The sequence below is a fragment of the Oryctolagus cuniculus genome, chromosome 3 (genome assembly GCF_051225735.1).
Source record: "Oryctolagus cuniculus isolate XC-2025 breed Fujian yellow rabbit chromosome 3, ASM5122573v1, whole genome shotgun sequence".
NCBI lineage: Eukaryota > Metazoa > Chordata > Mammalia > Lagomorpha > Leporidae > Oryctolagus > Oryctolagus cuniculus.
Genome location: NC_142869.1, coordinates 44,714,874 through 44,727,847, shown reverse-complemented (window position 1 = coordinate 44,727,847; position 12,974 = coordinate 44,714,874). Strand labels below are relative to the sequence as shown.

The window sequence follows — 12,974 nt, the reverse complement described above, 5'->3', positions numbered from 1 at the left end:
TAAACTTCGTGCATTTCATAAGTACAACTTTAAGAATATAGTGATTCTCAGCAGACTCATAGAATGGTGGATATCCTAAACAGCACTCTGGCCTCAGAATCAGCCCTTAAGGCATGCGGATCCAGCTGAAAAGCCCATGAGAGTATTTCAGGCATGGAAAGCCAAGACACTCTGGGGAAAAAAACAAAAACAAAAACAAAAACAAACCACCCTAAATGAAAGATCTCCGCAAGTGAGATCCCAGTGGAAAGAATAGGTCATCAAAGAAGGAGGTACCTTTCTCTGAAGGGAGGAGAGAACTTCCACTTTGACTACAACCTTGTCTAAATATGATCAGAGTCGGTGAACTCAAAAGGCTTCCATAGCCTTGGCAACTCATGACTAGAGCCTAGGGTGATTACTGATGCCATAAACAAGAGTGTCAATTTGTTAAGTCAACAACAAGAGTCACTGTGCACTTATTCCTCATGTAGGATCTCTGTTCTTAATGTGCTGTACATTGTGATTTAATGCTATAACTGTTACTCAAACAATATTTTTCACTTTGTGTTTCTATGTGGGTGCAAACTGTTGAAATCTTTTCTTAATATATGCTAAACTGATCTTCTGTATATAAAGATAATTGAAAATGAATCTTGATGTGAATGGAAGGGGAGAGGTAGAGGGAAAGGGGAGGGTTGCGGGTAGGAGGGAAGTTATGGGGTGGGGGAGCCATTGTAATCCATAAGTTGTACTTTGGAAATTTATATTCATTAAATAAAAGTTAAAAAAAAGGCAAATCAGACAAAAAAAAACCACAAAAACAATATAGTGATTCTTCCCATCATATCCACCCTCCTACCCAGACTCCCACCCCACTTCCACTTCCCTCTCCCATTCCCAGTCCTATTCTCCACTAAGATCCATTTTCAATTAACTTTGTACATAGAAAGCAAACTCTATACTAAATAAAGAGTTCAATAATTTGAACAAAACAACAACAACAACAACAAAAACCTGTTCCTCAACAGTCAAGACAAGGGTTGTTCAGTCATTGCATCTTGAACTTAATTTCACTTTTTTTTTTTCTTTTAGAAACTTAATTAACTTTAAAGAATCACCCAAGAATGATACATCTTTTCCAAGTGATCCTACATAGGTAGTGCACAATGACTCCTGTTGTTAACAATTAACATCCTTATGTTTGACCTTGGTGATAACCCAGGGCTCTTGACATGAGCTGCTACGCTGTGGAAACCTTTTGAATCCACAAAATCCATCAGTATTTAGACAAGGCCGTAAGCAAAGTGGAAGTTCTCTCCTTCAGAGAAAAGTACCTCCATCTTTGATGACCACTTCTTTCCACTGGGATCTCCCTCACCAAGGTCCTTAATGTAGGACATTTTTTGCCACAGTATCTTGGCTTTTCATGCCTGAAATGCTCTCGTGGGCTTTTCAGCTAGACTAGAATGCCTTAAGGGCTGATTCTGAGGTCAGAGTGCTACTTGAAGCAATTGTCATCTATGAGTCTGCTGTGTGGACTGCTTCCCATGTTGGAGCATTCACTCCTTTTTAATTCTATCTATTATTATTATTACCAGACCCTTAATCCTATCCATATGACCACTTTAACTGTTAAAATGGTATTTTTACTACCCAGCTTAAGGGGATTTAGGGTCCCATGGCAAGTTTTTAAACTGTACTCTTGGAAGTAAGTCCATAGGACTGTATACAGAGCTATACTGCTTTACAGTTACCAACTTCATATACTTCATAATTACAACTTTAGGAACATGGTGATTTTTCCAACTGTGCCCACCCTCCCACTCATACTCCCACCACTTTTCCTACTCTCTCTTTTATTCACACTCTTATTTTTTACTAAGATCTATTTTCAGGCCGGCGCTGCGGCTCACTAGGCTAATCCTCCGCCTTGAGGCGCCGGCACACCGGGTTCTAGTCCCGGTCAGGGCACTGGATTCTGTCCCGGTTGCCCCTCTTCCAGGCCAGCTCTCTGCTATGGCCAGGGAGTGCAGTGGAGGATGGCCCAAGTGCTTGGGCCCTGCACCCCATGGGAGACCAGGATAAGCACCTGGCTCCTGCCATCGGATCAGTGCGGTGCGCCGGCCGCAGCGCGCCGGGCACGGCGGCCGTTGGAGGGTGAACCAACGGCAAAAGGAAAACCTTTCTCTCTCTCTCTCTCTCTCTCTCTCTCACTGTCCACTCTGCCTGTCAAAAAAAAAAAAAAAAAAAAAAAAAAAAGAAAAGAAAAAAAAGAAAAAAAAAGATCTATTTTCAACTGAGTTTATACATATATGACTAACGTTATGGTAAGGAAAGAGTTCAACAAATAGTATGAAAAAAATAAAACTGTTCCTCAAGTCATTGCTTCTCAAAATGTCAATTTCACATCTACAGTTGCCTTTTAGGTGCTTTATTAGTTATCACAGGTCAGGGAGAACATATGGTATTTGTCCCTTTGGGACTGGCTTATTTCATTAATTATGATGTTTCCTAGACTCATCCATTTTGTTGCAAGTGATCAGATTTCTTTATTTTTTTTTACTGCTCTGTAGTATTCCATGGTGTACATATACCATAATTTCTTTATTCTTCACTTGACAGGCATTTGGGTTGATTCCATGTCTTAGCTATTGTGATTTGAGTTGCAATACACATAGGGTTATCTGTATTGCAGCTTTAATATGCTGATTTCATTTCCTTTGGGTAAATTCCCAGGAATGGGATGGCTGGCTCATATGGTAGGTCTATATTCAGATTTCTGAGGTATCTCCATACTGTCTTCCACAGTGGCTTTACCAGTTTTCATTCCAACAGTGGATTAGGGGAGAGAGGGAATGGTGGGAAGTATCATTATGCTCTTACAACTGTATATATAAAATTTGTTCCCTTTTTATAAATAATAAAAAAATTTTAATTCACCAAAAAAAAGGCAAAATAAATTTAAAAAAAAAAAAAAAGAAGAAGAGAGAGAAAAAGAACAGAGAACCGAGGATCAAAGCCTGTATTGGGGTCCAGAGTATTACATAAGAAGTCTCCCATGGGGGAATCTAATTAGTGTATTTGGAGCAAGTAAACACAACACTGTGACTAAAAAGTGGTCCCTAGGGCATATCTGTGCAGTCCCTCCAGGGTGTAGGGATAAGTAGAGTGAGTCAAGTAGGTTGTCTCTAGCTGTCTCTGTGGTCACCAAAGGCTGTTGTGGATGATAGCTAACTGGATCAGCCACATTGAAGCATTAGAAATTGGTAGAGAAGTGGAACCCATGGGTGACTAAGGTGACTAGGCACTACTTCTGGGTTGAGAACTCCCTAATTACATTGAAAATAGATGCTGAGGCATTGTTAAGTCATGAGAATTCAGTACATTCTCTTATACATAGTCACATCACCTCTGGTGAATGAGTACCATGGCCTTAGAATGCGTTTCAGTTAGGCAACAGCCAAAGCATCGAGCAGCCTGGCCCTTTGTCTCTGTAAGTCATTTTTCAGGCAGCAATCTTGGCAACAGTGGAGTTAGTTGATGGCATCAGCATCAGTGTCATGGTATTTCTGTGACATGAGGCTTCAGGAGGTTGAGTTTCAATCATCTCTTACTGCCCCACACTTGGCTCCATTTCTAGTGCATATCACTGCATTCGAACCCATTGCCCAGCAGTGCAGTGGGCTGTTCAGTCTCATCGGACTCCCTGACAGGCAATTCCCCACCAGCTGCCAAGGTTTCTCAGAAACCTCACTGCCCTTACAGCCTGCTGGGCAAAGGATTTCATTGCATCAGGGTGATTTATTTCTCTATAAAACTCTGCAGCATTTTTAAGAATGTGCTCATTTTCATTAGCCTTGAACGGCTTCTCAGAGTCTTTTGCTCTTCAGTACTGAAGACAGCAGGTGCTTCAGGGACAAGCATCCATCAAAATCACTAGGTCTGTGAAACATTTGGTATGTAGCACCTTCTTTTAGCAAGTTAAGGAAACAGAAGAAGAAGTTGTGGTACAGTATCTAGGTTAAAAGGATACCTGCTTTTAAGGAGAATGTGAGATGTCCTAAGTCAGCACACTGGGTTTTTAAATTTCTTCTGTCTTTTGTAATAGCTTCATCAGACCTGAGTGGCAGCACTGGCCAGCGGATCAGCGGGGGAGTGCCAGACAGCAATAATGTAGTGCAAAGTGAGTTAGGATAATTGTTGCAAATCTGCAGGGTATCTTCACTCCCCAGAGCTGAAGGTCTAACTGCCAGAAAGAGGAATGCAGCTGTCATCCTGAAGCAGAGGAGAGGCCCCTGGAATGTGAAGGTGGCGGCAGGGCAGCTCCTCCAGCAGCTAAGGAGCTTGCTCTAAATGTTAGGCTTGTTGCACAAAACGAAGATGTAGTGAATGTCAGATCTCTAAATAATCAATTCATTTAATGGAACCTAATTTCTGGAAACCACTTGGCAACCACAAATCCAACACTAAGGCTGCCCCTGGAGTTTTGTCCATCTGGTTGGATCGTTTTTCTTTATTTTTGCTTCCTAGTCAGGAAATAAAGATTTTTATTGTTGTTGATTTATACAAGTCTCCCTTTTTTACTTTTGAACAACATCCTTTTTCTTGGTTTATTTTTTTCTTCTTATTGCCTTAAATGTTTAATGCTAATCAAAAAACCATTACATTTTTTCACTTTTTTTCTTTGATTTTCCAGTTTTATTTCCTGTAGTCACTAAATATGCTTTAATAACTAAATATGAGTATGCCGATGCTTTCAAACATCTTCTTCCAAAAGAAAGGTTAGGATTTGATTGGTTTCCTTACCAATCAGAATTTGGCAACGTCAGGAAAAAAATTTACCTTTGATTAGACTGGATATTTTGTCATTCGTTTATCATTTATTTTATTTCAGCTTTTATCCTTTTTTAAAGATTTATTGTATTTATTTGAAAGGCAGAGTTACAGAGAGAGGGGGAGAGAGAGACAGAGAGAGCGAGTGAGAGAGAGAGAGAGAGCAAGAGATTGCCATCCTCTGATTCACTCTCCAAATGGCCACACTGGCCAGGGCAGGGCCAAGCTGAAGCCAGAAGCCAGGAGCTTCACCCGAATTTTCCACGTGAGTGCAGAGACCCAAGTGCTAAGGCCATCTTCCACTGCTTTCCCAGACACATTAGTAGGGAGCTGGATCAGAAGTGGAGCAGCCAGGTCGTGAGCAGATGTCCATTTGGAATGCAGCATCACAGGAAGCGGCTTAAGCTGCTCTACCACAATGCTGGTCCCTCAGCTTTTAGTATTGTTCATTTTCTTCTTCATTGATTTCTACTATTTACCTTTTTTCTTCATTTCATTTACCTTGGGTTTAACTTACTTTTCTAGTTGCTTTTCATTTCAAAATATTTTTTTTCTTTTTATTATATGCTATTTAGAAGCATACTGCTTATTCTGCTTATTCTAAATAGTTCAGGCTTTTTTGTGTATTTAGAAAATTATTGACTTTTTTTTCTAAAGGGGACAGAAGACTTCTTATCCTCACCCATGGTTACATTCATGACTGAGACTCCTGTAACAAAAAACAAAATAACAAGAGTAAAGCATACAATTTATTAAATATAAATTTTTCATGATACAAGAGACTTTATAAGAAAACAAAGACTCAAAGAAATATGTGTATTTTTCAAAATTTTTTATTTTATTTATCCGAGAGGCAGGGAGACAGAAAGAGAGAGGTAGGCAGATAGAAAGAGAGCTCACATCCTCTGTTTCTCTCCCCAGTTGCCCTTGACAGCCAGGGGTGGGACTAGGCCTAAGCCAGGAGGTGGAAACAATCCTACGAGTGTCAGGGATCCAACTACCTGAGCCATCATCTGTTCCTCCCAGGGTAGACATTAGCAGGAAATTGGAGTCAGGACCCAGAGGACAGTATGGAACCAAGGCACTCCAAAATGGGATGTAGGCATCTTAACTGCCAGGCCGAATGTCTGTCCCAACCCTGCATATTTTTATGCTTCATCTGGTGAACAGTGTACAGTCTTGAGGAAGTAGAATTGGAGATAGAATTACTAACTGGAAGAAACTTAGCAAGAAAAGTTACTTAGAATGAGGGTCTTATGACCCACTTTAGACTTGCTTCAGGGAAAGAGTGAGAGGAAACGAGAGAAATCTTCTGTTTCTCCACTTTCCTTAAATGCCAAGGTGCCATATCTGGAGTTATGCCCTGATGCCCATCATTTTCTTCCACTATGGCCAAGGACATATTTTATTTTCAATCATTTTAAATGTATTGAGATTTATTTTCAGTACAAAAATCTGATGTGTCCTCTTGAATGTTGCATGTACACTGAAATTCTACTCTTTCTAGATAGAGTACTCTGTATGTCAATCAGGTCACTTTGATATTTTATGTTCACCTTGGCATCCCACGTACTGAGTACCGCTGGTTCTTCACAAACATTTTTTGCGTGAATGAATGAATACATGAACTATGCTATGAATGAATGAATACATGAACTATGCATTTTCAGCCTCACCCAGAATTCTAGGTATTGGGCTGGTTGGATGGATAATCTCAAATCTAGCTTAGCTTCCAGACAATCATATGTGAGCATTAAATTGAAAGGCATGTAGGTTGCATTTCTAAATCTGTCCTTGCATGGTTTATTGCATGTTCCTATGTTCCACTTGTTTAAAGTTCAAAAGATAGCTCCCTTTCAATAATGTTCTGAAAGAAAACAGCCAAAGAAAAATATTCAGAGAAACAGACCTTAAATATATATGAAGAATCAGACAAATTTGGTTTTATGGTTGACTGCTCAGAATGGGGGTAGGAGCAGAAGTAAGAAAGATTATAGCAGTGAAAATTTTATGTCATAAATGCATTCTTTACTGATTGCAAATTTTTATTATGGTCTCTTTACAAAGCTTTTGTTTCTTTGCATGACTCTTTTTTAAAAGAGATATCAGTCATGTTGGTAGACCAGGAATAAAAATGGTAGTATTTGCAATAGAGATTATCAGTTTTCTTAGAGCAGCCTCACTGTTACCCCAGAAATTTACATTTCATGTTTATTTCTTTTTAAAATTCAGGCAAATCAATATAAATTTTATTTTGAGATTTCCACAACACTCCTTGAAATTACTATAGACATACTGACATACTGGAAAACCAGGATTTCTGGATTGGAACTGTGACTGATTTGGATTTGTGCAATTTATGAATTAGAATTAAAATTTATGCAATCTCCAAATGTGGAGGGGGGTGTGTTTTTCTTTCTTAATGCATCGAAATGAAATCATATCAAATTTCCATGCTACTGATATAAAGCTCAGCTTTATGCCATTTTAATTCTCTGAAGAGACCAATACCTTTTGCTTTTAGTTTTTTAATTCCCTCCAAGAAAACTTTGATAGAAATCAAGTCTGGCCAGTTTTGCTAGTTCTTGCCCTAAGTATAGGTGCTATCTTTAAAATCATAGAGGCCTGCTTGCTAGTCTGAGCTGTTCTTAATTAGGCCAGCATGTCTTAGCCTGAGAATTTATCTACATAATTCTAGGTTATAATATGTAAGAAAGCTAACCAACAGAGAATTATGTGGAGATTTCTTGGGTTAAACTGACTGAAACTAACAATGCAATTCTCTATGAAAACTTTTCCTCTCCCCCTGAAATAGTTTAATTAGTTACTGCCCCAAGAATGCAAACATTAACTTGACATTCTCTTGTCCTTAGCTCATGGTCTCCTACATCTCTTCCCTGAATATTTCTTTTTTTATTACCTCCAGAAGTCATTGCAACCCAAAATGGATTTTTGTGCCCTGTTTTTTAATCTTTTTTTATTTTCTTATTTGAAAGGCAAAATGACATGAAGAGGGAGAGGGAGAGACTGATTTTCCACCTGCTGATTCACACGCCTTTCTTCTCTCCTCTTAAAAAAAAAAAAAAAAAAAAAAAAAAAAAAAAAAAAGTCAGGATGGGCCAGGCGAAAGCCAGGAGCCAGGAACTCCATCTAGGTTTCTCATGTGAGTGGCAGAGACACAAATCTCTGGGCCTTCATCCACTGTCTTCCCAGGAGCATCAGCAGGAGGGTGGATTGGAGGAAGGGAAGCACTCAGATATGGATGCAGGCACTCCAAGAAGTGGCTGAACTCACTGCACCACAATGTCCACCCCTAACCCTTGTTTTAGATTATCAGAAAGAATAATTCTGCTCTGGTCTGAAGGAAAATCATTCCGCCTCCAACCACAACTGTTTAGTTTTGAGAATATGAGAAATGGACCATTAGTCACAGTTTAGGGGCCCACTTCTGCCAGACAGAGACTGGTAGACAGGACCACTTGCTGGAAGAAGTGAGGACTTAGGCCACTGGGACCCAGGCTAGCCTTCCTTTGCCTGGGATGGCCCCCACAGCTCCACTCAGCTAGACAGCCAGCTCAGATGCCAAGAGGGTTGTGAGTCATGGGGCAGATTTACCGTACTATAGGTTCTTTAAATTGCTTATACTTGGGAATTAAGTTGGGCTGCTCTGGGAATCCACCTTGATTGAGTCCCGACTTCCAGCCTCCTTTTGAAAGCCTTTCTCTGGGGCTAGTGTTTGGTGCAGCATCTAAGTCACCGCTGGGGACACCCACAGACAACATGGTTTCAATCTGGGCTCTGCTTCCAATTCTAAAATGATGTCTCAGGTACTTGGGTCCCTGATGTCTTCATGGGTGGGAGACCTGGATTGAGTTCCAGGCTTCTGGCTTCGGCCTAGCCCAGTTCTGCTTGTTGCAGGCTTTTAGGGAATGAGTCAGAGGATGGAAGATCTTGTTCCGTCTCTGTTTCATTCAATCTTTATGTCTTCCAATGAAAGTGAAAGTAAATTAGTTAAAGTAAATAAAGGAGGGGGGGTCAATTTTACTGGCTTCTGAGTGTGATTTGATTGTGAAGGACCCAGGGCTACTGTCCAATTCTATGTATGTGAAGTAGAAAAAGGCCCACATTCTCACAAAAAGGTGGATACAAAGGTGCTTTTAAAAGTTCATGGGAAAGACCAGCATTTGGGCTATCTGGTGAAGATGTCAGTTAGGATGCCTATGTCCTACATTGGCATATCTGAGTTCAAATCCCAGCTCTGGATCCTGATTCCAGCCTCCTGCTAATGCAGACTACAAGAGATAACAGTAATGACACAAGTAGTTGGTTTCCTGCTACCTATTCATGAGACTTGGATTAAGTTTCAGGCTCCCAGTTTCTACTTTGCCCAGTACCAGCCGTTGTCAGCATTTGGGGAATGAACCAGCAGATAGGAGTACTTTCTCTCTCCCTCCCCCCTCCCCACCCTTTCTATCAAATAGAGTACCTTGTTTAAAAGGCTCATGGAAAATTCTATTAAAAACATGAGTTTGTTTTTTAAAAAAAATTTCACTTATTTATTTTATTTATTAGGGAGACACAGAGGGAAAGATCTCCCATCTGCTGGTTCATACCCCAGATGCTTACAACAGTCAGAGCTGGGTCTGGCCAGAGCCATGAGCTGGAAACTCCAGGTCTCCCAAGTAGGTGGCAGGGACCCAAGTACTTGAGCCATCACTGGCTGCCTTCCAGGGTGCCCATTAACAAAGAAGCTGGAATCAACAGCCAAGCCAGAACTTGAAACCAAGCACTCACATAAGGGATGTGGGCATCCCAAGTGGTGTTTTAAGTGCTGGTCCAAATGCCCGCACCAAAATTATGAGTTTATTTTGTTGCAAAAAAATTTTTTTAAATCCATGCATAATGGATTCATAAGACACATTTTTCATGAACTTGTTGAAGACACCATATATGCATGGATTTCAACATTTTTTGCACCAAAAGTGTTAACATATATTTTTTTAAAAGATTTTTAAAGTTTACTTATTTAAGAGGTACAACTACAGACACAGAGAGGGAGAGACAGAGAGAAAGGTCTTCTATCCGCTGGTTCACTTTCTAAATGACCACAATGGCCAGAGATGGGCAGATCCGAAGCCAGGAGCCAGGAACTTCTTCCAGATCTCCCACTCGGGTGCAGGGGCCCAAGCACTTGGACCATCTCCTACTGCTTTCCTAGGCCATAGCAGAGAGCTAGATTGGAAGAGGAGCAGCCAGGACATGAACCAGTGTCCATATGGGATGCTGGCACCACAGGTGTAGGATTAGCACAACTACGCCACAGCACCAGCCCCTAACATATCTTTTAATTACATCCTCCTTGGACTCTTTGAAGGGTCCCAGTACAGCCTCCCACCAGGGCACCTGCTTTTTCTGGGGTACTAAAGTAGTAACAGCCTTCACAAGTGCACATGGGGCTGCCTCATGACTACATCTATGACCATGGCCCTTGGGTCACTCAATGCAAGGAAATAGTCCATCCTGGATGTCTCCTGATGGGCCCTCAGGAGAGTGATAGCCCTAATGACAGGGAGGTCACAGGGCAGATGAGGCTGGTGATTACTAGAGGGAGAATCTGCTCTTTCTTATCTTTGATGTCTGATTTTAAGCTTCCCCTTCTCATAGATGTTTCCCCCTCACAACTCATCTAGACAGGAATACTGCAGTTTTTTTCATTCTGACAAGTTATAATTACTGTATTTGTATGTTGATTATTGATTGACTATCTTTTCGACTCTCTCTGTGTGATACCAAGTGTGCTGTGTGCTAACACAGCTAACTACTTGGTGGAGTTGGCACTTATTAAACACTTGTTGAATGAAGAAATGTCTTTGGCATCCTCTGGCCATGACAAGGATGAATCATAGAATGGGGATCTGAAATCACAAGAAGACAGAAGAGCACAGCAACCCAACTTCAGAGGGCTCCAGACTACATGGGCATCCTTAGCTCTCTCACTTTTTTCCAGACAGTTGAGGCTGTGCAGTGATGTTTCATTGAGTTCAGCTCACATCCACTGAGAATGCCAGGACCTGTACTAAGTGCTTTGTTGACATCCATTATGTCATCCAACCTGCACAACAGGCACCTATGAAACAGGTATAATTATCATCCTATTTTACAAATAAGGAAACTGAGACTTGGAGGGTATGGGGGTGTATGTAGTTAGGTAAACTGACATAATAAATGGCAATGCTAGGACTCAAGCCAGATCTGCCTGATCACAATTAATGCTTTCTCAACCAAGATATATTGCCTTCACCTTCCACACAGTGATAGGGGGCAAGAGATGCAAAATGCAAATGCCCATTACAAACTTGCTGAGCCTGGCTCTGATGGTCCAAGCTACACCGGCTCTTCCTGAACCGTGGAGGACTGGCAGCTCCACCTATGTCCTAATCCAGTAAATTCTGGCTTCCATATCCATGATCTCATTTTGCTTCCTTTAGTGGTGCTCTCTCCCACATAAAGGGCGGAGAGCAATTTAATGCATAGTGACCACAGCCCTGGGCCAGATGTAGGCTGTTCCATACTCTTAGCAAGGTATATGTGGTGGTCTGGTTCAATAGCTCAAAAGGAACAAAGATTAATCTTTCAAGTAGGGGAGCTTTTTATAATTCAGAGTTTAACTCAAGGATAGCTCTGGTGTGACACCCCACCCCACCCACCCCCCCCCGATTTTAATGACCTCTTATAATGGCAACTTTCTTTACCTTTAGGTTTTTTGTTTGTTTGTTTTTGTTTTTTATTTGACAGATAGAGCTAGACAGTGAGAGACAGAGAGAAAGATCTTACTTCTTCTGTTGGGTCACCCCCCAAATGGCCGCTATGGCTGGAGCTACGCCGATCCAAAGCCAGGAGCCAGGTGCCTCCTCCTGGTCTCCCATGTGGGTGCAGGGCCCAAGCATTTGGGCTATCCACCACTGCCTTCCTGGGCCACAGCAGAGAGCTGGACTGGAAGAAGAGCAAACTGGACTAGAACCCGGCGCCCACATGGGATGCCGGCGCCGCAGGTGGAGGATTAACCAAGTGAGCCCACGGTGCCAGCCTCGACCTTTAGGTTTTGAAACTACTGTAGGGGTGGCTCAATTGGCAGTTTGGGAATGTCGATAAGTCCCAGAAAAAAAGGATAATCATTGTGAACATACAATTAGAAATATTTACTAAATTTTCTCATCCCAAATGATCAAAAAAGCTTTTTCACAACCAATTACATACACATCTAGGCTATTTAATTAGTTGGTAGGTAGAATATCATGGTAATTATATAGCATTCCAATTTATCCAAAATGGATTATAGCTTTTTCTTTTATTTTAAATATTTAAATATGTATTTATTGAGAGACAAAGAGGTCCCTGGGCCCCTGTACCTACGTGAGAGACCAGGCTCCTGGCTCCTGGCTCCTGGCTTCAGAAGGGCTCAGCTCCAGCCATTGTGGCCATTTGGGGAGTGATCCAGTGGATGATATCCTCTCTTTTTCTCTCTCTGTCTCTCCCTCTCTCAGTCGGTAACTCTTCCTCTCAAAAAAAATAAATGAATCTTTTAAAACATTTTTTTCTTTATTTTTAACTGACATGTATTTATGGAGTAAAATGTGATGTTTTAATTTTTGTGTGTATTGTAAAATGATTAAATTCTGTTAACAAATCTATCACCTCATATGCTTAGGTTTTTGTGGTGAAAATATTTAAAAATCTATCATTTTATGAATTTTGAAGTATACAGTGTGTTGTTATTTATTATAGTCAGCCACTATTCCATGCAGTAAATGACTACAGTTTATTCCTCTGGAGCATCTGAAACTTTAGCCCTTTGCTAGGTGTCCCCCCCCCCCTTCCCTAGACTTTTTTTTTCCTTCAGCTCCTGGCAACCACTTTTCTACTTCATATGAATTTGACATTCTTGAGTGAGATTATGCTGTATTTGACATTTTGTGCCTGGCTTATTTCACCTAGCAAAATGTTCTCAAGTCTCGTTGATGTTTTCATAACTAACAGTGTTTCCTTTTTAAGACTGACTGGTATTCCATTGCATATATGAGTATACGCCATGTTTTGTGAATCCATTTACCTGGTGATGAACACTTAGGCTGATTGCATATCTTGGCTATTGTGCTGCG

The 12,974-nt window shown here is 40.9% G+C and overlaps 1 protein-coding gene across 3 annotated transcripts in view; it reads left to right on the top strand.

Moving 5' to 3' along the window:
- The window catches only part of SLC39A10 (solute carrier family 39 member 10), a 264,604-nt gene that overhangs the window by 135,162 nt on the left and 116,468 nt on the right, over positions 1–12,974 (top strand). The window contains exon 1 of one of the 3 annotated variants that reach the window (XM_089330146.1): positions 10,828–10,953. The exons of the other annotated variants lie outside the window; for them this stretch is intronic. The gene's annotated coding sequence lies outside the window, so the exon portion shown is untranslated. Of the gene's footprint in view, positions 1–10,827; positions 10,954–12,974 lie in introns of those variants that run through there. 3 annotated transcript variants of the gene reach the window in all.